This window comes from Mercenaria mercenaria, chromosome 15, assembly GCF_021730395.1.
Source record: "Mercenaria mercenaria strain notata chromosome 15, MADL_Memer_1, whole genome shotgun sequence".
Classification (NCBI taxonomy): Eukaryota; Metazoa; Mollusca; class Bivalvia; order Venerida; family Veneridae; genus Mercenaria; species Mercenaria mercenaria.
In genome coordinates, this window is record NC_069375.1 from 16,200,914 (window position 1) to 16,208,678 (window position 7,765).

Sequence of the window (7,765 nt, forward strand, 5' to 3'; positions counted from 1 at the left end):
TAACTTGAGAACCACTAGGCCCAAAATGTTGGAACTTCTTGGGGTAGTAGAGGGTCCCTGTTGCAGCCAACCATTTATGTCTCTTGAACTTTACCTTCTGCCCCTATTGACTTCTATTGACTTTTATTGACTTACTATGCATTTGGGGAGACATGTGCTTTTCTAAAAAAGCACATCTTCAAGTGTTAAATTAGACATCACCCTCCTGTCTTCATTGACAAATGTCTCGATAAGGGGTCCTTGGTAATGTCCCTACACGTCTGAGTTCTACTGCGAGCTAGGTATAAGTCATGTGTTTGAAGCTCTATGAAATATCATGCAGGTTAAGTGGGTGGGATATGACAAATTAATGCACATGGAGCTTCAAGCGCCTTTGGATAGACAGTATCTTAAAAATGTTTACATAGTCTAAGAGATATTTTTAGCTGCCTCAGCTTATGAATGCCAAGATGGTCGAGTAAGACACAAAGCACTGAATTGAAGAATAATAAAATAATTTTATTAGCTGCATATGGTAGCACTTAATTCATGCATTTGTCTGGCTGCTAAAATATCAGAAAAACATTTTTATGCCCCCTTTCGAAGAAGGAGGGGTAAATTGTCTTGCAGATGTCTGTCGTTTGGTCGGTCGGTATTTAGACTATCCGTTTCCGGATGATAACTCGAAAACCCTTAGGCCTTAGGATCATGAAAGTTGATAGGGTGGTTGGTCATAATCAGCAGATGACCCCTATTGATTTTGAGATCAGTAGGTCAAAGGTCAAGGTCACTGTGATCCAGAACATGCAGTTAAACGCAGTTTCTGGATGATAACTCAAGAACACTTGGGCCTAGGATCATGAAAGTTGATAGAATGGTTGGTCATAATACAGTAGATCACCCCTACTGATTTTGAGATGAGTAGGTCAAAGGTCAAGGTCACAGTGACCCAGAACAGTTAACTCAAGCATGCTTGGGACTTACGGCTTATGAAAGTTGATTGGGTGGTTGACCATGACCAGCAGATGGTATCAACCCATTTCGGACCATGGACATTTCGACCCATGCATATTTTGGGACATTTCAGACCATATCCTGGTAAATTTCGGACCATGATATGGGTAATTTCGGACCATATGAATATAAAGTTCGGACCATGTTATTATACTTATTATATCTTTATGTCTTTATCTATATGTATGTTTACTATGTAAGAAAAATGAAAATACAGGTGTTATATAAAGTTTTTTCCTCAAACCAGAAAAATACGAGCAAAAGAAATAACCATATTTCAAATTTAATTGGACATGTATCTGCTAACAAATTAACATCATTTATCAATTTCAAAAGTTGAAAAATTAATGACCTAAAAATTAGTGTCAATAATCACATAATCAAAAGCTTGTCGAAGGTGTTATCGATAATTAAATTAAAAAATTACAGACCGGCAAAATGTGTGAAAAACATATTAAAATGTCTAAGGATATCGTCAAAGCGTGTCAAAGGTGTTATAGATAATTAAATTAAAGAATAATTTTGATTTATCAGTTTTTCCACAAATAAAAACTTGCCTTTTGATGTACGTCTAATTGCAATTTAAATAAGCGCACCGAAACTCTTGTTAAAGTTTAATTTGAGGTAATTGTTTTAACTCAAGAAAATACTCAAATTAAGGCTGCTAGATATACAATAACCCCAAATTACTAATACGATATCATTTCATAAAACTATTGTCCTTGTCCTGGACCGCCGAGACGTTCACGTCGTGGAGAGGGAACATATGTCGCTAACTAGGTCAACATGTTGGTCAGAGAGCTCACGGACTTTTATTGCAACAATTGAGGCCAAAAGAAGTTTATACATTTTTGGAAACAATATTTCATATCCTCCGTGAAAACCCATTTCTTAAGTGTCAAAGCCGTGCCTATCTATATTTTGTTCACTTATGTTTGTGATAGAGGAGGTAAAACTCACTTGTTAAAATTTAGGGGGTAGGGTAAAGTTTACGACTACCAGTTTTTTCACTGTTTAATTACAGTAACTATCTTATTGTCAGTAAATGTATATACGTCAACCAATGTCAGCAAAAAGAAATTCATCAAAAAGGAATGAAGGGCAAACTTGATACTTAAGGTCAAGGGTCAAATTTATGTACAAATCACAAAAATTGGCATATTTGAAATTTATTTTTATTCTTAAAGATTAGTTTGTTATAATAAGTCACTCAGTTTTATTTATGTAATGTGTATAGATCAGCCAAAGTCAGAAATGCAAATCTTACTGCAAAACGTCAAAGACAACCCTGATAATTGAAGGTAAAAGTTCATTTTCATGCAAAAATGTGAAAAATGTTACCTTTACTTTTTTAATCTGTTTAATATGTATTCATATTATTAGTCACTGAAGTCAATTTGTTTTAATGTCTGTATGCCAGGCAAAGTCAGCAGTGCAGATGTAACCCCAAAACTGCCAAGGGTAAAGCTTATATCAAAGGTCAAAGGTCAAATTTGTGTGAAAAATTGATCGAATAGCTTCCTGTTTGACATATAGATGCTATTTCTTATCATTATTAGTAATTGCTCGTGATTTATTTTAATGTATATATGTCCCACAATGTCAATAATAAAGATATGGTCTGAAATCAGACAAGTTCAAATGTGATATTAAGGATCAAAGGTCATAATCAGACAATTTCAAATGTGATATTAAGGATCAAAGGTCATGTTCATGTAAAAGAATGAAAAATCACTCTTTAACTTTTCTTCTTGTTGATAATATTTCGTCGATATTAGTCAACAATATCAGTTCAATTTAATGTATAAATTTTAGGCGATGTCTACTATGCACATATAATTTCAAAACATTCAAGGTCAACCATAATATCAAAGGTCAAAGGTCAAAAAAGTGAGTAAAATGTTGCAATAATATCACCTGTTTGTAATAATTTTTATTGTTTAAAAGTATTTGTTTTGTCATTTTAGTAACTGATCATTGTTCATTTTACTGTATATATGTCAGACGATGTCATGGAAGAGAAAATAGGTCAAGGTCAAACCTGATATTGGAGGTCAGGGGTCACTTTTGTATAAAAAATCACAAAATATACCATACTTACTCATTACTTTGATCAAAAATAGCTTGTTGTTATAATGCACTGTTAGCAATTTACTTTAATGTATACACGTCGAGCAAGGTCACCAATATAGGTCTTATTCTTATAAGTCAAAGGCAAACCTATTATCAAAGGTCAAATTTGTGTAAGAATTTGCAAAATAACAAAAAATTTGCAATGATTTTTCTTTATTGTGTAGGTTATTTTTGTCACTACTAGTACAACTAATCAGTATTCATGCACAATTTCGAATTAGAAAAATATTTAGAGTGTATAAAAGAAAGAAAGTATCAGATTGCTCTTTCTCAATTTCGATTATCTTCGCATAAATTGGCGATAGAAACGGGAAGGTATAACAGCATTGATAGACAATATCGTTTATGTTATCACTGTAATATGGGTATGGTAGAAAATGAATACCATTTCTTACTTGTTTGTCCGAAATACAGAAATCTAAGAACGCGATTTTTTAATCCTTATTATTGTAGATTGCCAAACACAACCAAATTTATCGAATTATTAACATGTGAATCTAGAAAGAAAATGGTTAATGTAGCCAAATATATATATTTTGCTTTTCAGCAACGTAATTCAAACGATGTTAATTAATGATCGTATAATATCTAGCATGTTTATCGTAGAAGTCCAGTATTGTTTACCATACAAACACTAGCGTTGGTTACAAAATGCAATTCCTCTCGTTAACTATACAATTTCTAGCGTCGTTTACCATGTAATCCTTAGAATTGTTTTACCGTAATCTCTAAAAGTGTTTACCGTACAATCTATTATATTGTTTACAGTACAATCTCTAAAATTGTTTACAATGCAATCTTAGGCATTGTTTACCATACAATTTCTAGAAATGTTCACAGTGCAATCTCTAGTATATAGACCTATGCACAAGGTACACTGTTCCTGAAAATATCCCTCTTGGCCAAAAACACCTGATCCTTTTCAATACACCTTTTCTGCCCTCAGCAAATGAGATTAAATCTCCTGATTGCGCAATTAACACACGCATGATGCAATCTCCCCCAAGCATCTAATTAACTAATTAATTAATTAATCGATTACACAATAGGCTCCAGCTCCGCTCCTGCTCCTGCTCCTGCTCCGGCTCTTGACAAGGCGTATCTGTCACAATCATACTACTGACGGACGCACGACGGACAACAGACACAGCGCGATCACAAAAGCTCATCTTGTCACTTTGTGACAGGCGAGCTAAAAATCTTCACAACCACTGGGGAGATATACACAAAACTTCACAGTTATTATTCTTGGATGGCTCCCTGCAGAACTGGTTGCCATGGCAACCGATAGGAAAATCTACTCCTTAGAAACTACGAGCCAGATTTCAAAAATATTTTGTAGAAATGATCTCTAGGACCCTCTACCAAGACTTCTCAAGCTGTTCTGTTTCAGTAAAAAATATGGTTGCCAGTGGGTGGGGCTTATTTTAGCTAGATGGCTGTATTGTACACTTCAAAAATCTTATCCAAAACCATAAAGCAGATTTAAACCAAACTTCACAAAAATGGTCCTAATGTATGTTCCCCTTTCAAAATTACTCAAAGAATTAAAATCCATGCAGAACTGTGGTTGCCATGGCAAGTTTAGGTAAGCTTTTCTCCTCAACTATCAAAGCTATTGCTATGAAACTTGCAACTCTTATTACATCAAGAAACACAATGCCATTCTGCTTTTTGCAAGAATTATGGCCCTTTTTGGACTTAGAAAATATCAGATTTCTTGGTTAAGTTTTGCATTTAGGTCGACTTTTCTGCACAACCGTCAAAGTTATTGCTTTAAAACTACGAGCAGTTATTCACCATTAAAAGCCGACTGCACAGCAAGTCACATAGCTCTACATTGCTTTTTGCAAAAATTATGGCCCCTTTTGGACTGTTATACAGAGACAGTAAAAATGAGGTGAGAAAAAATGAGGTTAGGGTCTGCACCCGCAAGGCGGTGCTCTTGTTTTACTATGTTTTAAAACTTTACCAAACTTAATCAGATTGCTGGTATTTATAAAATCCCAGTACGGGCACTGAAAATCTTTGAGATAATCTCTAGTGTCTCTTGTCTAACTACCAGTATAAGCCAGATTGGTTCTTCCCAGAAAAGACGGACTCGTGTACATCAGTGGTACCCACCTTGCAAAGAACTAGACTAAGTTAGACTGACGTGTCTGAATCTAAAAGATTTCTCTCTCTCCTTGTTCTGGGTGCTTTCTCTGTACTTTTGTAGGGTCTGCCTTTGTAAGTAAAGTGCCTTTGAAAAGGTTTATCATGAAAACATCTCAAAATAAATCTGGTACGATAAATAAATAATAAATCTAGATCATATGTGAAACATGGTTATCCTGGGTCATAAATTAGGTCATCAAATTATAGGAAACATCAAGTGTCTACAGGGCCAATTTTATACTTGATCAATGATTTTTTTAAATCTTAGTCGGTTAATTCTTAACTGGGTTATCCAAGGTAAACTGGTATTTATTTATTTATTTTGGTTTTACGGCGCACCAACACAGTATTGATTACATGGCACCAAACAGAATTACAAATTTTGGTTTCACATCTCATTTACATCAAACATCTCATTTACATCAAAATAAAGGTTATCATAGTGCCAGAAATGACAACATTCATAATGTATTTCTTTTGTTTGTTACTTTTTCAATCTTCAGTGGCCCAGGTAGGTACAAGATTATGAGGTCATCTTTAACAAGGCAGTCTGAAAGACAGCTATATAGTGAAAGGGTTGGAGCCATTAAACATTCGAGTTATGACCTTGAACTTAAGCTGGCACTGGCAGGGATGAATTTTAAACTGTGCACATTGTCTTGATAAGGAAATATTATAGCCAAGTCATATTAAAATCTTTCAAGAGGTTTAGGAGATACACAGCACTCATAACATGGAAGGCTCAAAACTTTGACCCAGAGCTGTGACACCCTGACCTTAAGCCAACATGGCTGACTCACGAGTTCTGTACATTGTCTTGAGGTGTTTTAAGACCATGATGAAAATGCGGCGTCTTTTAATGTAAACAAGTTTTTGTCTATGACTTGTCCTAGTGACCCAGTTTTGAACTGGTCCTGGATTCTATAGACACAAACGTTCTTAAAAAGTTTCATACAGATGAAGTAGAAAATATGACCTCTAGTGTAAACAAGGGGTTTCATATTAACTGACCTATTGATTTAGTTTTTGACCCTAGAATACACAGTAATAAGAGTTTGCTAGAGTTTATTGAGGGTAATATTCCGACCATGTTTCTGTAAGATTTGGCCGATATTAAGACCTCACGAGTGTCAACAGTCAAACTGTTGTAAAATAAACAATGAGACTATGGTTGATCACAATAGCTCACTGCTCTAATGAGCTAAAAATCTAATCATAGAAAAAGGATTACAGTAAAGCACAAAGATTGTTTTTATCTTAGCACCATTTATCAGAAATAAAATACTGTAGGTCTCTTTAGGAGAAAACCTTACTTTTAAAAGCACAACAGTATGTAGGATATACAAACAGTTAAATATTAAGAACGAAAGCAAAGCTAATGTACAGGTGAATAATAATTAGTGCAGATGTTAATGTAGGAACAAATCTATTCCACTCATTTTAATGTAGGCCAGCCAGTGGTTTCCTACCAATAATTGCTGCATAAAATCTGGAAACCTCATGTAATACAAGCAAATGATCCTACCAATTATATCTTGGAATCTACTGCAAGAGCTTTTTATCTGCCACAGTAATTCTAATCCAGTTCCACAGCAGTCTTCAAGTACATGTAGATACTTGCATGCAGTATTTAACACTAAATATAACCAGAAACTGGTTTATTTTTCTTTAAAAACATTAGAATGGGGACAGGGTGTATTTTGTGTAAAACTATGTTATACAGAATAGGAAAAAGGTGTACTTTGTTTTGCTGGGTTAAACATCGCATCAACACAATTATAATTAAGATGGTGACTTTTCAGATTTCGATCCTCTCTGAGCATCCTGTCTGGCACCAGGGTAAAAGCTTCCTAAATCATGCTGGATTGCTTCCTAACCTGAAAGACTTCTTCACCTTAAGCAAGGTTTCAAACATACAGCAGTGAGGGACAAGTGATAAAAAGGCTGTGACCCTAACCACTTGGCCAAAGAGGTCCCTGTATTTTGTGCAAGATGTGTCAAATAAAATAGGAAGAAAGTGTATTATTGTGTAAAACTTGATAAAAAACAACAGGAACAAGAATATCATGTAGGTGTGTAAAAAGCTGTATTTTGTTGTACTTTTTGAATTTTTTTTTGTACATGTACTAATAAACATTTTTTTGAACTGCAACTCCACAGAAAGCTTGTGTATACCAGCATACCAAAAAGTACAAAGCACCAATATCTGTATTACTGTTCTATTTTCTGCAATATCTTTGATCACCTAAGTTCTACAGAAGTAAAGTTAACATTACAACCTGTATCACAGTCTAATTATTCTATAATACAGTTCTCTATACACAAACTCGGATTCACATTTGAAACACATTTCTCAAAGACTCTGCTACAGATCAGTCTAACACTGCATTGCGCTTTTGTCTACTAATTCAAAATCCAAATTATTCTATAATACAGTTATCTATGTGTGAATTCAAATCCATATTTGAAATACCCTTTTCAA